A 23793-nucleotide genomic window follows, 5' to 3' on the forward strand; every position below is an offset into this window, starting at 1 on the left:
ATTCAATGCGAAAAGCAGAAAACAAATAATTTACGTACTGTATCTAAGCTTTTTTTATTTTATAGCTTTAAATAAAATAAAAAAGCTTAGCTACAGTACGTAGATGAAAGATAAAAAAGGCATTGAATCTTGAAATGCTCAGAAATTGAATTACAATTTATTGTTGGATTATTTTATAGTATGACTAAGTCTTATAACTTGATGCATTTTATAGTAAATAAAAGTTATATTCTTCATTTCTAGAATTACTTAAGAAATGCATTTGGTAGTAGATGTTTTTCACTAATTTAGATATATACAATATTACTTATTAATATATTTTATGTTTTTGTGTTTGTGAATATACAAATACTCTTTTTTTTCAAGATTCATATTATATAATTTTTGTAAGCGATCTGATATCTTGATACCAGGGTGAATTATGTTTCAGAATGTATTTTTTACTTTGCACAATTTTTTTGTATATACTTTGTAGTCTTCTACAATGTGTACTTTGTTGACTAGCTATTGGCGACCTTACATTTTCGATAAAATTTGATGTTTTTTTCTAGCAAAAAATATACTAATATAAGTCAATTTGCTAGTCGCCTGTATCACAAAAATCCGATACGAAAGATTGGCCTTACCAACAAGTTTGAAATTTACCAACAACATGTTTGGGTGCCGATAAACACCGAAAATATAGAAGTAGTAGAGTAGAGTAGAAAAATAATAATAATTGATATAAATCTTTTTATTAAAAAAAAGTAAATTTGCCGGATAAATATATATTTGCATGTTGCTAGTCTTCCATAGTAAGTTCTTTGACTGCTTCTATTGGCTAGCCTATTTAATGAAGTAATAACAAGATATCGTAATACTAGAGAATTTCTAATTAAGTTTCTATGCAGGAGTAAATTCAACCTTTGCTGTATCTTCTTTGATGACGATGATAATTTGGTGACTGTTGCTGCTGGTAACCCTTTTTGATATTTAATATGCGCAACATCTCCTGCCTCTTAATTTAATGTCGATCGCGTGTTTGCATAACCGCGTTAGCAGGGGACGCTCTGTATAAATTCATAAATTTGAATATAACAATTTCATAACATGGAGTTTTGACACTCTGCATACGTACATAACGTAGAATAATATACAAGTTTATATAATAAGTTGTAATAATAAACAAATAAATATGTATGAGATGAGCGTGAGGGATGAACGAGGTGGAGGAGAAGGAGGAGTGTCAGCGCAGTGGCGTCCGTTCGATATTAAGCTTCATTGTTTAGAGCTCTTTCGTTCTTTATTCTGTGCATCGTGTTGATGGAGGAAATGCGATGGGGAAGAGAGAGTGTCGGCAGCAGCAGGAGGAGGAATGTAAATATTTAGTTCTTGTTCTTGCAACTCTCGGTGTGCGTACATGTGCGTGTGTTTATGTGCGAGTGAAAAGTTTTGAAGAAGAAAATGCTTGAAGTCGGTAGTACCAACGGGTGCGAGATAGATGGCGATCTTGGGAAATGGTGAGTGGGACGGAGAGGGAGAGAAAAAATCGACGCCGTGGAATCAAATAACGCATACGAAAGGGGCGGCGTCGCGGCTGCGTCAAATTTTCCCGACGACGTCAGTTGAATCCGTGCCACCGTCAGGTCGCAACGCCAGTTTTCCCCTGATCCTCCCCCACAGCTAGAGAGAGAGAGATAGGAGAAAATTAAAGCAAGAAAAACAGTACTCGAATTTTCCGCACCGCTCGAAAAATTCCGCGCAACAAGAAAACGACAAACAACAGCAATAACTACAATCAGGAAACGCGCACCAATCTATAAGAGCCATGCTGTGTTGATCAAAAGTTTTGTAGAAGTCTGTTCATATTTGATTTTTTGTTTTTTTTCTTTAATTTTCGAACAACTCCGAGTTGCTGTTCTAGCTTGTTATTTAACGTGCGTGCTTTCGGTTGGATTGTGTTGATTGCTGCCGTCCAGGGGAGGAGAGAAGAAAAGCGGATGATGGGGGACCGATGAAAGCATTGACCAGCAGCGAGATGGCTTGTTTCCTGGAGCGGAGACCAGTTCAAAGCTAGAAAGGTAAAGAGACAGCAGGATCACATTCAATATATATTAATGATCGACGGGGGCGGAGGCGGGGTCCTGACCTTAAAGACCTAATGAAATTCCTATCCGGAGCGAATTCCTCGACAACTGGTCATTTGCATCGCAGATTACTACAAGTCACACACTCTCGCTCATCATACATATATACATACATACACAAACACACATTGAGTGAAGCCGAAAAGAGAAGCCGCCCCCCCGTCGCGGTTTCATCTCGCTCCTTCCACCGCACGCACGCAATACACGTACAAAGCCCAAATCCGCCCTTTTCCTTCTCGCTTATTAATACTGGGAATGGAACAACAAACCTATGTGTGCCGCGTGCGGACTCCGTCCGAAGTGAGTGTGTAAGGTATGTACGTATACGTATGAAAGGGGGGAGCGATATTGATTTATTTCCTGCCACGCTAAAGAGATCTTTAACTCTAATGAATAATACGTTTTGTAACGATTTTCCTTTATTTCCGACGATGATCGTTATCAATTATCGTCCTCGACCAAAAAGTCTCGTCTTTTTCATCCGACGTCTTCTAGTAACAGCAGAAGCATATGCGGGGGTGGTGCGATGGGGGCGGTTAGGTTTTCAGAGGGTTGCTGGGGGTAACCGTACGCACAACTTGTTGCCATGTTGGAATGGAAAATCCACTTGGAAAATTTATAAGGAAACACACCACGCGATATCCAAGTTTTCCGCACCGAATCAAATACGGGGGTGGTTGGTTTTCCACAAGCAGGGTGTGGGGTTTGGGGGGTGTACGGCAACCCGAAGGCTGGAAATTTATTTGCCGCTCGCTCGCTCGAAACATACAATTCTCCCTCTTTCCAATCAGAAGGGAAACGGAATAAACAGGAAAACATACTGGAATGAAATATTTTACGTTATGCATGAAACCCCCATCGGCGTTTTTTTTTATTGTTTTTGTTTTTATTTCTGTGTGTTTTGGATACCCAAAGCGAAGAAATTCAATAATGCACCCCCCAAAATACATAAACAAATTGAATTTAATTGGTGCATTTGTATACGTTCTACATTTATTGAACTTGATTTTTCTAATATCTGAAAGCATAACTCATATTTACATGATCTCAGAATTTCATACTCTATGACTTCTTTAGGGGATATAAATTATATCATATTACTGGTGTAAAGAAGTTTTCTATGCAATTATAGACTTGTATTAAGATCACTTAATCATAATTTTTATAAATATAAATTTCTATATTTAAATACATCTGGTGAGGTCTGCTGTCGATCAGACCGTATTCACAATAATTCGGTTTGAAAATTTCAAAATAAACTAAATTTTAATTGAGCGAAACAAAACGAGTAGTCACATTTATTTAGTTTCTTTTTATTCAGACCGTAATTACTCGATTAATCCGGGTATTGGCTATCCGATTACTCGGATTAAGAGAAGTATTGTTAAAATTTTACAGTCCTTAAAAAACAGTTGGATACGTTCCAATTAATTGTTACAATAATTAATTTTGAATAAAAGAAAAAACTTCATACTATGATTTTACATGTAATTTTTATAAATAATGTAATCAATATTCATGTGAATCAAATAATTTGAATATCAAATAATGTTATAATGTTAATGTTGTATTAAAATCAATTCAAACTTAATTTATTTATATCAAATCATGTTTCTCCTTAATCGGTATATGTACTGAGAATTTAAAAATCTGAAATATTTGTATTGAAACAGCATAAGTTAACAGCAATAAATTATTTTTACATTTGCTGTACATTTTGGTATTATTTTTCTTAACTATGTTAAAATAAAAATCTCTATATTGGATTATAACATTGTTAATTCAGTTATGACGATTTTTCTTAATTTTAGTAAAAAAAATATGTATGAAATAAAGTGAAAACTTTGTATACTCAATTAAAAAAAGGGTAATAACATATTAATAAATAATAACAAAATACAGATTATTTATGGAAGAAATATTCATAGAATAATAGAATATTCGTATCTATTAAAATCTTCTGACTTTTTTTTTCAAATACAAAACAATTCAATTTATAATACAATTTTACTCCATAAGAATCGACATAAATAAATAAGTTTGTGGAAGAAATATTTTCTTAAAAATAAATAATTTTTCTAATTTTTTGATAATTTCTAAATTATTTTTGTATGTAAACATATAAAATTCTATAATTATTGGTAAAAGTTTCTGCAATGTATCAAATTGCTTCATTTGAACTATAAATTATGTTTGAATTATATAATTTATACATAAGACTTCTTCATAATTAATTTCATTGAATCCGATACAAATTTATGTTAAATTCTTTGATTTGATATAAGTTTTTTTATATTTACAAATTGAACCTATGTTTAAGATGTTTTTTCTAGAAATGTATTGTATAATGTACCAAAATAAACTTTTTCCTTTCCAAAATTTGACTAATTAGATAGTTTATGTAATTTACTAATTCTAATGTGGAAATTAGGTATTAATTATTTGCACGAATATTTTTAGTTTTTCGAATATATCCAAAAATAATGGATATCAACTGATCTCTATATATAATTTCTTGTGTGTGCCACACATAAATTAGAAAAAACTTATAATTGTCTTATAAGTATAGAATTTTCATAATCTTGAAAAACCTTAATAATTGATTATTCATACCTGCATATATAATAATATTCAAAGACCAATTGATAAACATTTATAATATTTTTAGACCTGTTCATTGTAGAAACATGTTTATTATCATCAATTCTTGTATATCATGTATATTACTTCAAAAGTTCTATAGAGTTTAGACTTCTAGCACTTCAAAGTTGGATAAATAAATGAAAACCCAGAATTGACGATGGAGTGTTTAAAACTTTTTTTTTAAATATCTATATAAAAAGAAACTACTTTTTATTTTACTCCTTTTGATGATACAGATGTTTGGATTCAGAAACGGTCTGGTTTTTATCCTAAACCTGATAGCATCAGAAAAAAATATGTTTCTTAACCGAGTAAATAACGTGGGAGGAGGTTAATAAGTCCATGAAAATTTTCATTCATTATTTCAGCATCAAAGAGGATGCATTGTACGGATTACACAAGAAAGAAATCTGTTTAGCCTCGAAAGGGATTCGTGTAATCCGAGAGACGGATTCTCTGTAAACTGTTTATATAAAATTCGTAAATTATTTATAGAACAATTACCATTATCCAGTTATTTTTGTTACCTTTATTATAATTATTATATTTTCAATAGTTTTAAGTACGAATATTTATTTAAAGTATGATATTTATATACGTGAACTGAAGGATTTATATAATAAATATTTGTAGAAGGAAACCAATGTTGTAAACATTCTAAATTAGTGGAATTGCGTAATTTGTATACAAAATTAATATATTGTTAAGGTGCATTATTCAGCGCTATTGGTGTTCAAAAAGGTTCCCTGTTTTATTTTTGTGAATGTTTGCGTGAAATTTCAGGAGAAGAGCTTAATTTTTGGGGGTGCTTTTGGGGCTGAGCCATTTATTTTAATACCCACATGTGCTTTGACCCGCACCCTCAGAACTCTCATACTCTGTTCGTTCCATGCACATCCTCACACGATCCCTAATATTTCACTAATGAATATAATCTTTTTTAATGAATTAGTGAACGTCGGGTCGGTGGACAATCCGAACAAAAAATCTGCTGTAGTTATGAATGAAGCTTTTGCATTTGTCAAAGTTTCCATCACTTTTTTAATACAATTTAAATATTCAAATATAAAATATTTCTAAGGTATATTGAAAGAAAGTAGTGGCCTTTTCAGGTATATCTATTTATATTATATGGCCATATGAGAATGTCAAGTATCTGGGAATTCATCTTGCAAGTCTACAATGTATGTACTTTTCAAGTTACGAGGGCAGTCTCAGAAGTATCCGACCTCATGGATAAATGGCGATATTTGTTTGAAAAAATCTACTATGATCAAAAGTATCAAACTTATATAGCTTAAGTTTGAAGATGCTATATTATTTAGTATTTGTTTGACAGCCATTAATAGTGAACGCTGTCAGTGAATTTGTAAACATGGAAAAAATTGGTCATCATTATGTGATACAATAATTTTATTTAAAAGGTCTCAGTCTAATCAATATTAAAGCCGAGATAGATTCTACTTAGGGGGAGTCTGCTCCTTCGTATCAACAAAGTAATATTGGGTGACAAAGTTTAAACGATGTCGTACGAGCTGACAAGATGAACATTACAGTGACCATGATACAAATTGTGAATAAAATCCACAAAACAGTATTGAATGATCGTCGATTGAAAGTGAGCGAGCTAGCAGACATGGTGGACACTTCAAAAAGTGCTGTACATCGCATATTAATTGAAAATTTGAAGGTAAGGAAGCTGTGCAAGACGGATTGGCACCCGTGGTCACAATGTTTTGATTGCACCAGTTCACACATCCGTTATCGCGATGGCCAAAATCAATGAGTTAAACTTCGAATGTCTTCTTCACGCACCCTATTCGCCAGATCTACCTATTGAACATTGTTATTTAATTTTGTCTTTTCTATAATAGGTCGGGTAATTTCGGGACTACCCTCATATAAAGGGTGTCCCAAAATTAACTATAAATTTGAATTAAATAGAAAACACAGTTTTTAGTCTTCAAGTTGTGATTTTTTTTATTGAATCTTAAAATACATAGGTTAGGGTTATTTATGGAATATTGCAAATGGCCTCCACAGCTTTGCTGGCACATACGCACTCTTTTATCAAAATTTTCCATTTTTTTGCATAAATGTGGCTGAATATCGTTGATGCAGCGTTTAATTTCTTCCTCTAATGCACTGGTGGTTGTGGGCTTTTTGACATAGACCTTTGACTTCAAATAACACCATAAAAAGAAATCTAATGGTTTTAAATCACAAGATATAGGGGGCCAATTTTGATCACCGAAACGAGAGACTAGGAATTGTCTCATTTAGTAATTGAATTGTTTCACGGGCTGTATGACATGTGGCACCATCTTATTGCAACCACATGTCGTCTATATCAATATCATCAAACAGCTTGACCAGCCGCATTTTCAAAAAAGAATGGTCCAATGATGCCTCCAGCCCAAAATCCGCACCAAACAGTGACACTCTGTATATGCATTTGTGGCAATTTTGGCAATTAACAAAGCCATCAACGTGAAAATGTACTTCATTGCTTAGGATGATTTTGCTCGAATAATCAGCATCCACTTGTTGATGCTCAATAATCCATTCAACTCCCCATTTTTACTAACCTAAACATCTCAGCTGTCAAATTGTTTATTTTTTGGGGTTGCACAAATGGCAGCAAATTCAAATCTTTCGTTAATTATGGGACACCTTATATAACGGAAAAAGAGATTCTGAGAAAAAAAGTAAAGTATTACTAAATTAGGACAGCAATATTTTATAAGAAATTGTGAAAAATATTGGAACATACGAAAAATTATAGTTGCAAGTTGTAGGAATCTTATGAAAGGGCCTTCTAGTTAATAATTACTGTAATTGTAAATAGTATACAAATGAAAAACCGCTTTTGATATATACAAGTAATAGAATAGAAATACAGCAATACCTCATATAGTACTGCTTCAATCAGTGCGGTTTATATAACTAGACCACGGTTCGGCAACCTTGTTGGATCATTTAAAGTATTGTTTGTTAACAAAAAAAGTTTAGTGCAGGGTTTCTCAACCTTTTTGTATATTGTTGTATCCAACCATTATTATTATAATTGTTATTGTTAATAGATTGTGTAACATACTATGCATAAGAGACATCCACAAAGTCTAGTCGTAACCCCGGTTCAATCCTCTTTTTCATGTGAACGAATACAAAGCCCTACTCCCAATCACAACTCCCATCTCGTATTAATAAAATAATTAACTTTTTAAGTCGAATAAGTATTTAGAATTAGTCTCATAAGAACCTTAAATAAAGAACATAGTCTTAGTAAAATCTTTAAAAATGAGCATAGTGTCAGATGAATCTTATATCGACCAAGTAACGAATAACATTATGTAAAACAATAACATTCGGGCGCTTCCAAATTAATTTTTGCTTTCTCAAGAAAAGTTATTGATGCGGGCGCATGGTTGGGAACCTCTGGTTTAGAGACTCCACCATAGCCATCGCTGCGAGAACTTGGAGCCGCAATTTCTCATCAAAAGAGCCGCAGTTTGCTAAACTATACCAATAATTGTAGTTTTCAAAAATATGTTTGTTGTAATTATGACTATTATTTTTATCTATTTCTAACACGTTTTATTGTTTCATAAGTATTTTGGAACATTATAATATAATTTATAATGAAGACTTAGTATTTTTTGGTTCACACTAATTTGTATTGTCTCCAGCCGCCACTGATTATTTCAGTAAATGAAAGTAACTTTTAGATTTGTATAAACATATTATACGGTAATCTAAAACTTATGTATAATTATAAATTGATAATTATTTTACTATTTTCTATTTATAATTTAGTTTATCTTCTTGTATATACGAATTAATTTAAGTTCAGAAATCGAGTTATTCTAAAGCCGATGTAACACAGTATATACAAAATTGTATCAATTCAGAGATCATCAGAATTAGATTTGCTGTGTAAATATTGTGGGGTGTGAATTGCCCAGGGTTATGTGATCGAGCAATGCACGTGGACGGACACATAAGGGTTCAATATTCGGCGTGCGGTTAATGTATATCGCGTAATTGATGATCGTCAGAGGAGGAGGAGGAGGGTTTGCGAATTGAAGAGGAGAGTGAGTAGACCGGGGATTCCCGCGCAGCTAATTTATAAACTGTTTGCTCTGCAAAATGATTACCGACCCGAAAAGGAAATTGATTCAATTGTTCGCGCAAAATGCGGCCGCTATGCGACGAGAAAAATGAAAATAGACGAGAAAAATCGATTCACCCGATGGTTACACAATCGACGCGGAGTGATTAGATGTTTGTAGTAAATTTGTTTTTATGCCTGACGTGTTTTTCCCTCGTCGTATTCAAATTGCCATAAAGGGATATCCAAAAGTAGCTGAATTCAAGTAACAGGATTATCGATCGCACTTGTTATACAAAGGTTTTTTTTTGTTAGATGTATCCTTTATATTTATGAAGAAAGGTAAATCGAATTTTAAGTACATTTGGGTCCCGTTTTATGATCATATAAATATTACAAAATTTCATATTTTTATTATTATATAAAGGGAGAAAACATGATAACATATAAAAATTGCAACATAGTAATGCTTTTGATATTCGTTGCGTATTGTGAGAATAATAATACCAACCAGAAAAGTTCCATTTTAAGACTCTATTTTGTTGCAATCTAACGTTATCTTAAAATGAGTAATTCCTTCATTCATAATTCAAGAAGTTAATATGCTTTCATACTGTTGTGTCCCGAGATTAAGAAATCTCTGGACGCCTTATATTATCTCGTAGTTTTGTTGCTGCGGTGGTGCACGAAATGTACCGACTAGTACCAAGAAAGAGAAGTTACCATCTTATAATCAGAAAATTCTTTGATGATTTTTTTTATGCATATCAATTTTTATTGCTAGAAATTTAGGAAATTTACAATTTTGTCTTAAGTTAATAATTAGGAAGTAATCCTTCTTCCCTGTGCCCACCAACTAAGACTATCTTCTTCCTTCTCGGTGAATGGAAATCAGTTTTGACTATGTGGAAGTTACAACGGTTTCTTTATCTACATTTTATGATCCTACTCAAATATTTTGAGGACGAAAAAGGATTGTTTATAAATAAAGGATAATATGCTTTATTACTAAATAAACTCATACTTATTGAATAGTTTTTAATAGAATATTTACAAATTAGAAAGTAAATAAACATAATGTAAATAATATTACTTTGTTAGTTTTTTAATTTTAATTTAATTATATTATTTGTAGTTGCTTTTGAATTTTTTTTAAAAGTTATTGTAATTATATAGATATTATATACTTTATTATTAAATTTATAAATAAAAATGATTTATTTATAGTATACTATATACATTAGATTTAATAGTGTTCTTTATTTATCAGTACAAAAATTACATAAAAGTTTAAATAGACAATCATTATTTGTTGTGTGTCTTTCCGGGCTTTAGGCCATACTGGTATAATTGATTTGTATGTTGGATTTGTCTCAAGTTTATTTAGGATTGTTTGTAGCGGGTGACTAAAAAACGTATTGTAGTTGTTGTTGTTGTTTTGCGGGAAAATGAAAGATTGGTGTTTTTAAAAAAACTCACTTTTCGAGTATACTATATAGTAATTTCAGATTTTTATAAAAAAACATTATTTAAAAACTTTATGTCTATTATCTCCATATATTTTCATAATACTATTACAGATTTGTAAGTGGATTAGTTATTAATTATGAGAATGTGTCAGTCTAAGCTAGATTATTATCGAATATTTACAGCTTTTAAAACCTTAACTATGATCAATTGATGGGAAAGACCTTGTCTTGATATTATAATACCATAAAACAACATAGCAAAAAGAGAAAATTCGATACATTCTTCAGTACCACTATGACTAAGGGGCGGCCAAAAAAAATGTGTTGTTTATGGACACAATACACTATCGATTGCAAGAGCAAAACGTTGGTTCCAACACTTTCGTTCTGGTAATATGGACGTCGAAGATGTGACACGCTCGAGAAAATTAATGTAAAAAATTATGCGTAGAAATTTGATGTGATGTAATATATGGGTTGTCATAGTGATGATCATGACGTTTGCCGGCGACTGAACGTGACCGTTCCGGTGGGCGGCGCTGAGTGTCTAATGGAAAAGCGAAATAATGTTTATAGGAAAGTTATAAACTCATCATATCACGCTAGCAGCTCAACCGAAATTTTATTTAATGGAAGGCTCTGGGATAATTTAAATTTATCCCGAAACCTTTTAAACTTGTCTGTAAACATTTTAAAATGCCATTAAAATGGATAATTAATAAAATATATAATTTCACAATCTATGATATTATGAAGTTTAACTGTTCTTTTGAAAATGAGGTACGTATTAATTGATATGTGTGTGCTATACTCTTTTAATGTATATGAAAGTCAAATATAACTAATATTTTGGAGTAGTCACACTAGTAATCATCATTAACGATAAGTAATAAAGTCTTTAAGTACCTATTTTCAAGATGTACACACTTCTTTTAACATTATAAAGTACTTCCTATTAGATCAATTTGTTCAGTAATTAGTGTAAAATACGTAAATATATCATCAGTAATTGTATAATGAGTTTTAAATGTCAATGAAAGATTAGATATAATACTAGTACATGAATTAAAGGTTTGCAAAATAGAATACGATTGTGAATATTAATAGACAAGTAATTGTGTATTTTACTTGTATAAATGCAAGTAGGTTTCTAAGTTGTATGCACTTCTATGACATATTATGTAATATTGTTAAGCACTTTATATGTTCAAATATTACCATTCTTGAATCACAGTTATTCATAAAAGAGAATAAAACAAAAAATATTAACTGCTGCTGCTACTATTATTTTGATTAAAATGTACAAATATTGAAATTAAATATACAGCGGAACTCTTAAAGTGAAATATTCAAAAATACATAATAAGTGTACACAATTTTTAAAAATGATGTAGCAGGCGCGCAATCCGGGACTTCTCTTCTCATCGTCACTCGTTATGCGAAAAGTCGCTCGTTAAGCGAAATGCTCGTTATGCAAGGTGCTTGTTAAGCGAGGTTTCACTATACTTATTTTGCCATTATTTACCAATATTTACACTTTGCTATTTGGAGCATGGTATAGTTAAAAGTGTTTTTTTTGTATAACTAAATATGAATGTAATGATTTTTTTATACTACTAAAATGTAGTTTTTTTTTATTCATTTTATATCTCAAATAAGTTTTTTCCTCAAATAATTAAATTAAATGTTGAAGAAGCTACAAATTTTATAAAATTTTGTACTTTAATAATAATAAATAGTTCAATTATTTTATAATGAGTAATTTTATTTTTTACTAAAAAAAATGGATAACTTGAATATCGAATCGTCTCATAACACATATCATTTTAGATGTTTGAGCGTCCACTATATAAGGAATATTTCAATTAATTCGAGGACCACTCAGAAGCGCACTATTTCTGTCCATATGCGAAGCATCTAAATTTAATTTAATTCTCAATAAAATCCAGAATCCGGGTCGTGAGGAAGAGCGAATGCGGCATGGTTTTAAACATTCATAAAATCGTTGACGTGTGTGAATTTATATGTATATATGTGTGTGTGCACGCCTTATCTAAAATTACTTACATCATTCCTGAGTGGGACCCAAATGCAGATTGTGTACATTTTATATGGCGAAATGGAGCGGAAACTTATTGAAATTTCGCGTTCAATAAATGATTCGGATGTAGGTTGGATGGCGTCGGGGAATCGTGAGGGCGAGGCGTGAGGAGATGAAGGACAAGGGTGGATGTAATTCGGGAATTAAAAATTGATGGTCCTTCCCCTCACACCTGTGCGGAGCACACGCGGAGACGCGATTTTGTTTATAGTTTTCCTGCTGCGAATCGATCCGCAACATGCCAATCCCTTTATCCCTTTTTTTTCTTCCTCTTCTATTTCTTCTTGCGCTTATTAATAATGCAGTCTGAATGCCCTTTTGTCTTGTCCGCGTAGCAAGTACCGGGTTTTGTGCGCGGCCCAGCCGGTCCTCGTCTGATAAAGAGGAGCCGGGGATTGGTATGAGATGAAAGAAGGAAATGGCATTCCTCTTTGTCCGTCCTGTCTCTTATAGAGCCTAAAGACGTGCAAGACTGAAGGAGGAGAAGCAAAGGAGGAAGAGTGGTTTGATGGGTTGGCGGCATTGTGCAATCTCCAAGAGAGACGTCCAAATCAAGTTTTAATTATGTTCGCTCCTACAACTTCTTCTTCTGCTTCCTCTCCTCCGCTTTCCTCCATTCCCGAAGACTAAACTCGCCCGGAGATGGGTTTCGAAGGGATCACATTAACAGCATTAGACGTAAATCCGATGGACGTACCCGTACGACCGTGAAAAGTCTTCGGAGCGCAATTAAACGTTCTTCATTAGCTGTGCGCCGATGGTGTCTGCGTTAACTGGGGGAACGTAGTCGTACGTCCGGTGTTAACTTTTAATTTGCCAAAAGGATATTCAACGGAAATTATATAACGACGCGCAGCCTTGTTCGAGGATCTCCCTAGTAAACCAGAAGGATTAGTTACGCCAATTTAACGTAACTCGCATCTAATCCATTTAACGGCAGGTCTTAGAACTGCTAAGCATATTCATGATTATTCAGATGCTCTACATATATATATATATTTACTGCATATATTATATAATATGTAATCCGCAAGAAAATGATAAGAAATTCATTCATCCAATTTTTATATTGTCATTAATGTCCTTTCTTTGTTATTATTATATTAATTACATAAGTTATTAACTGAATGGATTAGTAGAAAAATTATTATTTTTCAAACAATGAAACGAAGCTTTCTTATTGTAATGACATATACTTTGGTAACTATTTTTTTTACATAAATTAGCTTATTCATGATTTGTATACACTCTGCAATTATTATATTATGTATAATCTAAGAAAAATTAACATGAATTAACATTCCTTTCTTAGATCATTGACACTTAGGACCAATAAAAAGTTATAAATAAATATTAAATCTATGATCTATTTATATTTATTATAGAAGACTTAAATAAAAGTGTTTAACAAGAGTTCTCATAGATGTATTTTGTTAAGTATATTTACTATTTGATAAGGAATATCATAATTTACAATCTGTTTTTGTGAAATATTAATAATTTTCTTTTCTTTTCTGACACAAGGTGACAGCTGTCATTTTGCGACCCAATTTTGGGACTCTGTCCAAATGTTAAAAAACACAGTAATTGAAAGTTCAAATTTAAAAAGTTAGAATTAAATAGTTAAAACATTTTAGCCCCAAACTATTTATTTGTGTTATTTTCTACTCATATAAAATTATAAGCTTAGTATATAGTATATAGCTTAGTTAAATAGTGCAAACTACGAATACAATTATTGTTTGATAATTTTGATGTGTAAATACTTTAAAGGATATACGTTCTTGATTCACTATTGGTTTAATTGATAAAACGGTTTAAATCCAGAAATTTTTATTTTTTTTTATAAACATTAGATTAGCTTATTGCTAATATTTATATCTTGACATACTTTTTAGGATATTTCATAGAATTATTGTAAATAATTTATTGTCGTATAGGACTTTTATTATCAGTAATGGAATAAGAAAAACTACAATTTATTGTCTTATATCTTTTAGTTATAATGCATTGCTACCAAAGGAGCCATAATATCCATGATCTCAACCTGAAGAATCTTTAGAAAATCCAAGACGTAAATCCACTTTTATTTATTACTAATTAAAAAAATCTATATAAAGTAATTAGTGTATATTATAGAAAAATCATATAATCACACGTTAGTAAAAAAGTGACATTGAATACAGATAATTTTGCTAAGTTGTTTAAATAGGAATCAAATTTTAGTCTGTTTTTATTCTTTTTATAGCATTTTAAGAACTTCAATAAATTTAAACTATTTTGATGATTCCAAGTGCTAAGGATAATTTCTTTAGAAATGTTATAAAGAAAATGTATATCACTTGATGAATGCATATTATTTTTTTGTTATTTATAAGTGGTATTAACTTCAATATCTTCATGCTAAATTTTAATTATTTAAAAATAAATTTTAAACTTTAATTATTCTTGTCAAAAAATGGATAATTGAAGAAAAGACAATTGTAAATAATATGTATTTTTATCCGTTTATTTATAGCAGCAAGAAGATAGTTATTTATTTAAATTGCGAGTTAGGTAACACAGCGTATAATGTCCCATTTCTAATATATTCTATTCCCTTTCCTCGTACGACTTAATTGATACAAATCCAAATATTTATGCTGATCTATTTTAGTCGGGTTGGTCTCGATGTTTGGGGAACACAGGAATAGATTCGGCCAACCTACCAATCCGCGTCTACATATACGTAATTCGCATCACCAAAAATCGAAGGGTCCTCCCAGACATCTACATTACTTTATTCCCCTATATTTTATATGCCCTTGGGAATCTGCGGAAAACTAATTGGAACGGTATTAGGCTGCACCCTTCAGTCCTCAGCGGATGCTCATACCGTCTCGTCCACTCGAAAGATCCCATCACCGCCCACTCAACCTTCAATCATCTTTCTCATTTCTGCGCAAAATAAATACTCGCTGTTATTTTATTATTACATTATTTACATCCTTGCTCCATCCAACGAAATTTAATATTTATATCTCAAATATTCCGATTTTTGTATCTCGACAATACAAAAGAATATTTTGTATTAGTTAAAAAAAAATCCAATTACTTTTACATTTTGTATGTATCAATAAACTCTCATCTGATCTTTGATTATTTCCTTTATAAATCTCTATAAGTATATCCGATTTAAAAGGTTTCTGTATTAATACTCAAAGAAAGGAGCAAAGGAAAAGCATTTCCGTTCCATGCTTTGCGCTCTTTAATATGTTTCGCTTTTCCTTCCTCTATCCTCGCTTTTTATTTTTGCGATTTGCATTCGCCCCGATAACAATGTAATGTGTATGAAGGTGTGCGGGGTATGATTAAAACCTGGGGCTTATTTCTTCAGCCGTTGCTGAATATGTAAATATAATTAGCAAGTTCGATAATTGTAAGCTTTGCGAGCGACGGGAGAATGGAAAGGGGGCACCGCTTTTATTGCCTCCAGCTGTTTAACTTCTTTCATTCTTCTTTTTTGCTCTTCCGCCTGTTACTCTCGGCAATTCACTCACACCTCACGTGACTGACGGACATTTTACATGACTGACATGTTTCACGTCTCACTCTCTTTGCTCTATTATGAAGACGTGTAGACTTCAGTAATTCATCATTTTCTTAATAATGTTTTTGTGGGCTTACGAAAAAAATAGAAGAATTCAAAACCCTTTAATTATGATTAATTAACAACAAGAATCTTATTTTTAGCAAGTTCTGAATAAGTTTTATATTAGAAATTTAAACTATTAATTTCTAGATAATCTCATCTATGGTCTAAAATACATTCATTTGCTATTGATTTATTTTCAGAATAGAAAGTGAAGAATTACTGAAACGTCAACGCAAATATAGGTAGTTGTTTTACTGCGCGCTTTTGTTACTACGCGTTTTAGTTACGGCGCCGTAAATATACGGAAATGATTGATCGGAAAAATTAAAGAAATATTTTTTTTAGTCAGTTTTTTATTTACAATATATTCTACTGAACATTTATCAAATCGGTTCACTGTTAAAATTAGGAAGTTGCTGCCCAGTGGCATTTAATATTTATTTATTCTTTACTTAAATCTAAATTGGAGATTTATGGGCTTGAAGCGCTTTAATCTTCTTATTGTTACACCGTTATCGAGACGGTTGACCGTCAACGGTTTCGTATGGGAATCATGCATGTTCGTATATTTTTTTGGACAAATCTTTGGCAACCTCTTCCACTATTTTTATTCCAAAGTCGTGGTGCAGTATGTTATTGGTGATGTACCATGGTGCACCCGAAAGAAACTTAACTTATTTTAGAAAAAGCTATAAATATGAAAACATGAGCTTACGAACGCTGCTATTATTTATTAGAAAATATCAAATTAATGAAGTTGGAAAATTTATAATTTTACATTTTCGAATAAATCTTCAACAGGATTCACATTTTATTAATTTAAATAACTAAACTTACAATTATTATAAATATTAGATTTTTCACACTAGATATGAGAAATTATTCCAGGAAATTAGTATTTTGTGAAAAACTGGAAATATGAAACATGAGTTTACTCACGTTTCTGTACATCTTATAGAGTGTGATCTCTTTAAAATAAGAACATCAAATTATTCATAAGATTATCATGTTTTATGATTTTTGTGTTATGTCATTTATTACCAACGAGCACTTTTAATTCGAAAAATATTTTTTTTTTGTAAATATTTTTAGAAATAATTACAAATATGAAAACATGAGCTTACTCACGTTTTTAGACACTTATTTAGAGTAAAGCTACTAACGTAACTAAACCTCAGATTATTCTGTTTTTTATCCCTACTAGTAGATATGAAGGTTAAGATTATCTTAATCGTTATTATGCTAACGAGAGCTTAGTCCAATATATGTACTTGTATAATAAAGAAATATTATTATAGTTTCAATAATTATCCAATTATTTATACTATGTTGTTAGTTTCATAAATGGAAGTATTTAATATGAAGATAATCTCTTCTTCTTACATGGCATTTGAACATTAAAGACTTTAAAATCTATATGTTTATTATCAGAAATTATATTGTTAGACTTGTTTTATCCACAGAAATGAAAACGTGCATAGGAAAATTGAAAGATTTTTTTTTAAATAGATTATGAATATGAAGAAGTGAACGCATCTTGTAATTAAGTAAAATCAAAATTGAAGTAAAATAAGCTATTATAAATGTAAGTAATTAAGATAAAGATTATATTTAATGTAAAAATTATAACTCTTTACGAACGAGGAGTGAAATTTAATCTTTTTATGACTTGGAATGCAATTATTCAGACAAGAGCTTACGCTCTGAAATAAGTTGTTAGATTAATATTAGACTAATTAATTTAAAGATTATTTCTTCTTGCAACGGATTAAATATTTTTATTTTAAGTAAAAACTACATTAATTACATGTGTATTTCATATGTAAGTTTCATTCTAAAGACTCATATTATAAATGTAATTAATTAATCCTAAAATTATATCACAAATATACATAATAATTATATATTAATGGTTTAGTAAATATAGATGAATATAGATTAACTCATCCGAAGGTAATAATTATCATATTATTACAGATTTATAACTTATTTTTTTCTTGCAAAATTAAATAGGAAATTTTTCAAAATCATAAATTTTCTACAAAATCTTATTTACAGTAAAACTTGAATATGCACAACAAAAGAAGTAAATTATTTCTTTTATTTTTAAAGATAATAATTCAAGTAAAAAAACAATTAAGTTCCAAAGAATAATTATAAATAAAATTATTTAAATTTAAATCGTGAACGTGATACTCTACAAACGATTGATTTTTTTTCTACATTAAATCACGTATACAATGTTTGTTTGAAGTTTGTGTTCACTGAACGTGAGTAAAGTGTATCTAAGCTTGGATTAATTTTAGAATCAGTAGTTCAGACTTGTCTGATCTCTTTAAAGAGTATTTGTGCCAAACTGATGTAAAAATATACATTTTGTTTGTCATTTCTGTCAAAATAATCAATCAAACTTTAATCAAGTTTATATACCAAAAAGACCTGCAACTTTGAAAACATTTTACGAAATATATCATTTTTTAACATCTATATGTTGTGTAACATCTGTACTAGAAATAACTCTTTCCAATCAATTATTATGTAGATATAGATAATATTTATATTCAGAATTTTGTTGTGGAGTCGTGAGCATCATGAGAACTTGGTGATCAGGTTACACAAAGTTTTAAAATATTTAAAATATACTACAATAAATATTTGAAAGTCTTTATTTTTAAAAATAACATTTAAGTTATGTATTACAATTCTGACTAATATTTTATAATAGTCATGATTACTGTTTTTTGTAAAACGTATTCCCAATTTCATAGTAATTTTAAAATTGTAGGAAAATCTTTTGAAACAGTCGATTTGAAAACCAAGATGATTCAATCTGAGTTATCACAAGTGATAATTACTTTGAAATATTCTTTCTTTACCTTTAAACAGTTAAAATTAAAATAATGATAAAAGAATGTATCTAAGTTTTTATTTGATGTCTATTTTTGGAGAAGTTTATTTTTATTTGACTAAATTTGATCTAAATCGGATAGTTTCTCGCAGTCATTTGTTTGAATTACACATGCAATTACGTCTAGTTACGTTCTTAGTAAAGTTTATCGTCTTCTAAGTATGCACAACTCATGCACTGTTTATATTCTAATAACACTTCATAATATATTTATTGCCTTCACATTTGGAACGTAAGTCATTAATAATATTTATGTACTTGATCTTACAAATTATGTATTCTGTGCATATTTATTATGAGAATATCGTAGTGAATATTGGATTTCATATACGAGTTTAAAAATATCAAAAAATAACAATTACTTAAAAGCAAAATTTGTAATAAAAATTGAAGACGTGAACTTACTCACGTAACTCTAAAAATTATATTTGGTTTTATAATACAAGCGTGAGTAATTAAATTCAAGGTTCGATCAACTCACAAAACAAAACAAAACATATATACAAATTTTGGTATTTGTAACTACGTTTTATTAAATAGTATTAAAAGTGTTGTAAATAGCGAAATTATGTTGTTTGTACATGTTATATTTACATGATTTTTACTTTTAGATTTTATTGAAGATAAAATCATTTTGTCTTTGTAAATCTCTTATTAAAAAAATGTTTTGTTTCATAATATTATAGGTATTTGTAAGTGCATTTGAATATTGAAAAATAGTCTTATTTATAGTTTATAGTATCTATAGTATCTATGTGAACGTGAGATTCAACAAATGGTTGCAATATGTTTCTTTAAATTTGCGTATAATAATTCCGTTTGAAGTACGTGACTATCGCTCGTAAGTAAAGTGGATCTAAACTGTAGTTAATTTTAGACCAGAAGTTCAGACTAGTGCGATTTGCCAATAAAAATGCTAAAATGCACTGGCCAAAACATGTATTAAAAAAATAATACATATTTTGTTTGTCATTTTTATCGAAATAGACAATTTAGATAAATGAATATAGTTTTCGTTTCTCTTCTTCTTCAATTGGAAGTTGATTTTTTTTTAAATAAATTTTGTTTAAAAATTAATATAAATAACAGATCTTTTAGATCTTTAACTTAAGATTTAAATTAGTTTTTTTTCATCCTTGTTGTTTTAAGTGAATATACAGTTATTGTAATAAATTGTCAAATTTAGTAGTCTGTGTTATATTAAAAATATATGATTTGATAGGAGGATTTGTTTTGTTATATTTAAATTTTATTTAAATATATTTGTTGGATATAAATTAGAAAATTATACAAATAAAGAAAATGCTTTCTATATCCAATCTTATTTTAAAAATGAAAAGGATATTCTAAAACAAAAACTCTAAATTGAATTAATGTTTTTTGAAAATATATAAGTGTAAATTGACGAAACAATATATTGGAAATGATGCATAGAGTTTTCCAAACTATTCAACTGATCTCTCTGGGTGTGGCTCGTAGGTGATTCTTCTTCGGGGTTGTCCAAATCAAACGTGAAGATCTGAAGATTTTCTGTGAAACAAACTTGCGTGTCGACGTTATAGTTGTCTAGTGCCTCTCCAATCGTTTTAATAAGATTGCTTGATACGTATTCTTTGGAGAGATCAGCTTATTGATGTGGGTGTAGACGATGTGGTCGTGCAATGACTATGGCTTGTGGATTCTGCTTTAGGCAAAGGTTTTTGGCAGCTCGCTCGATTTCTTGTGTAGTGGTTTGATCTTGGCATTTTGGATGCCCGGGATTCAGGAGCTTCTGGAAAGATATAGTATATTCAGTTATTATGCAAATTTTAAATGTTGACTGGCCAGTCATTCTCGAGATGAAATTTTGCAAAAAATGTAGGTTAGATTCAGTTGATTTAAGGTGCTTACTAATCTCAGTGTGCATTGTCCATAATCTCTTGGTCCATTTCGAAGTTTGCTCTCACCAAAGCTTGAAATATGGCCACGACCCTGGAAATGTTTGATATATGCTAGGACTATGGTCTTGGCGTTGTTTGTTTTTAACAAGAAGCCAGTTTTGGTTTGATTGTTTGAGTCCAAAGGGTTTATTGGGTCTTTGGACTACATGTTGAATAGTAGAGTTCTTGTTGTTGCCCCGAGAGTATTAAAACAAAAGATGTTGTCGTACGTGTGTTTTTCATTGAGATTGATACATTTTGTGAAGTTTTGAAAGTATTTGCTTCGTCTCTTTGATTGAAATCACTATCAGCTGCTCGCATTTTGTTTTGGATTTGGTGTTAGATTGTCTCTGTGGGCCTCATTTCTTATTTCCCTGCTCCCACCAACTATTTGTTACAAATGATAGATAATTCTATAAAGTTTTGTTGATTTATTTTTTAATTCATGGGTTTCATTGGTTCAAAAAAAACAGTTTATTTTTTATTAAAAGAATATTCCGGCATTTTTCATTCATGTATTAATAAAAAACAAGTATCATTTTGAGAATTTCATTTTCCACATATTTATTTAGCATAGCCAGTTGCGCGTGTACTTGATTTACTAGCGTTCGCAATTTAGTTTTCAACTAATAATTCATAGCATATTTTTGCATGCACAACTTCGTGATAAATATTTTAAACTGAATTCAGTTCAACTCTGCATGGAATAGTTACCATTCCTTCCCATATCCTGAAAATATTCAAAACGTTTTATATAATATTTGTGCACTTGTCTCGACGACAGACACAATGAATGTTTCATCGCGAATTCACCCTCCCCTACCCATACATTTTTCTCTCTCTCTCACGCGTTGTTCTGTTATTGTGATGGTCGTAAATTACTTACGTTGCTTCAGTGACATCTATTGAATAATTGTCGTGATTAATTACAATTCCGGATGTCAAACGCGGTCACTGATTTGTGTAATTAATTAATCTCGCCGCGAACGTCGCTATTTGATTTGATGAAGGTTCGTTGACTTCCTGAAATCAATTGCCTTGCTTTCATCCTACTTTTCTTTCGTCCTTTCACTTTTTATACGCTTTCATAGCGATACGTTTTTATTACTTTTTTTTTTAATTTATTTATTTTTTGCAACGGGAAATAAATCTTTCTTATCGTTACATTCATGATAAATAGAATTTATTTCCCTTTAACGAATGGAAAAAAAAATACTATAAACGTTTTTCGTTCTGTTTTAAAGAAGTTTTTGTATCAGTCATATCAAATATTTGATACAATTTTTTATGCAGCTTTCCATTCAGATATTTGTTATATAATTTTTTTAAACCGTGTAAAAGCAAAAACGTGTAATAAAAGTACCATGTAAATCGAGGTATAGGATATTTTCAACATTTAGTTTTTTTAACCGTGTAAAAACGAAAACGTATAAAGAAAGTACCGTGTAAAATGAGGGATAAGTGTACTTATTTTGTGCTGTCTATTTTTATACGGTTTTAAAGTTTTTAGTCCGGTTTCAAATAGTGCGGGATATTGACGTAACTAATTACCCGCACTGTGCGAAGTATTTCTGTATATCACTAATGTGTATAAATTTTAAGAATTTTGTAGTTGATAAGTAAAAGACTGAATGTTATTTCGAAGTTTGTTTTTATTTAAATAAAAAAAATATAGTTTGTAAAATCATAACGTTAATTGTGTGTTTTTTTATAATAATTAACTTATATATTTATAGAAATTAACAAGTGTTTAAAAAGCAATGAGTTCTTTCATATTATTTCACAGTTGATGTAACATAAATAGCAAAAGTCTAATAGCACGCGGCTCGTCGTCCCTAGGGTTGTTCTACTGTATCGATAGAAATACACAGGTTCACCGGAAGCTCCCCAAGGTGACATCCCTTTCCGGCCGGGAGTGCACATTACGTCACCATTGTGTAACGTTTTTATTGGTCGATGGCCGAGCAACGAAGGGTGTTCAAATTCGTGCCACGTCCACCTAACTGCGATTCAATCCTACTCTAAATACTTGAAGCACATAACAAGAAATTTTCATATTTTATTTTTTTATTACACTGTTTCAATGCTTACTAAATACTGAAATTGTGAGTGTTCACCAATGATTAAAAGAATGTTTTCTAATTATAACACTAGATGGCATCTACGAACAATGATTGATTATGAATAAAAAAATAAAGACCGCCAGATTATAACTTCACATGGAATATTAAGAATCGGAGATCTTCCTTTACACTAATGTAAAGCTCAACCATCCAAGATAGCCTTCATACGGGATAGTCTCTCCTCAATTTTCTATTAGGGAACATGGAAAACTTCCCTCTAACTCTTCTATTTCGATTGCCGTTTAACTTTCGTTTGCAAGTCAAACTGTTGGGCCATCAAAATCAGAAAAATGTGTGCAGACAAAAAATATTACTGTCAACCTTAGTTGTTTTCAAGGATGTACTAGAATCAGGAAGAATGAAGATGCGGACTATTTCAAATAGAAGGTCATGACGCCAATTCAGTGCAAATAAAAATGATCCATATCGACTTTTTAAATGAACTAAGATGTTCCAACTTTGCTGAATGGCAGTCCTATTATGAAATTATTGATCAAAGTAATTTCTCGCGTCATTTACTTCCAAATTAACTCTACTATTAATATAGTTCTCTGGTTTAAGAAGACACGATAAGAAATGATATAGTCGCAATGAGTCGTCTCAGATTGCGACATAATTTCGATGTTCGAAATCCCGACATTCGAAATCCCAGCTGCATTAAAATCCCGACTATGTCAAAATCCCGACTATATCGAAATCCCAACTACTATAATCGCGACAATAAAAACTATAAACTATAATATTGTTTTAATTAAACTA

General features: G+C 30.8%; 1 protein-coding gene across 2 annotated transcripts in view; it reads left to right on the forward strand.

Moving 5' to 3' along the window:
* The first annotated feature begins 1329 nt into the window (after positions 1-1329).
* LOC108563212 (potassium voltage-gated channel protein Shaw) overlaps positions 1330-23793 on the forward strand; it is a 102227-nt gene continuing 79763 nt past the window's right edge. The window contains exon 1 of one of the 2 annotated variants that reach the window (XM_017921832.1): positions 1330-2060. The gene's annotated coding sequence lies outside the window, so the exon portion shown is untranslated. The remainder of the gene's footprint in view (positions 2061-23793) is intronic. The other variant, XM_017921831.1, reaches the window with a different exon arrangement.

Source organism: Nicrophorus vespilloides, unplaced genomic scaffold (assembly GCF_001412225.1).
Source record: "Nicrophorus vespilloides isolate i.1.1-1 unplaced genomic scaffold, Nicve_v1.0, whole genome shotgun sequence".
In the NCBI taxonomy this organism is placed as follows: domain Eukaryota; kingdom Metazoa; phylum Arthropoda; class Insecta; order Coleoptera; family Silphidae; genus Nicrophorus; species Nicrophorus vespilloides.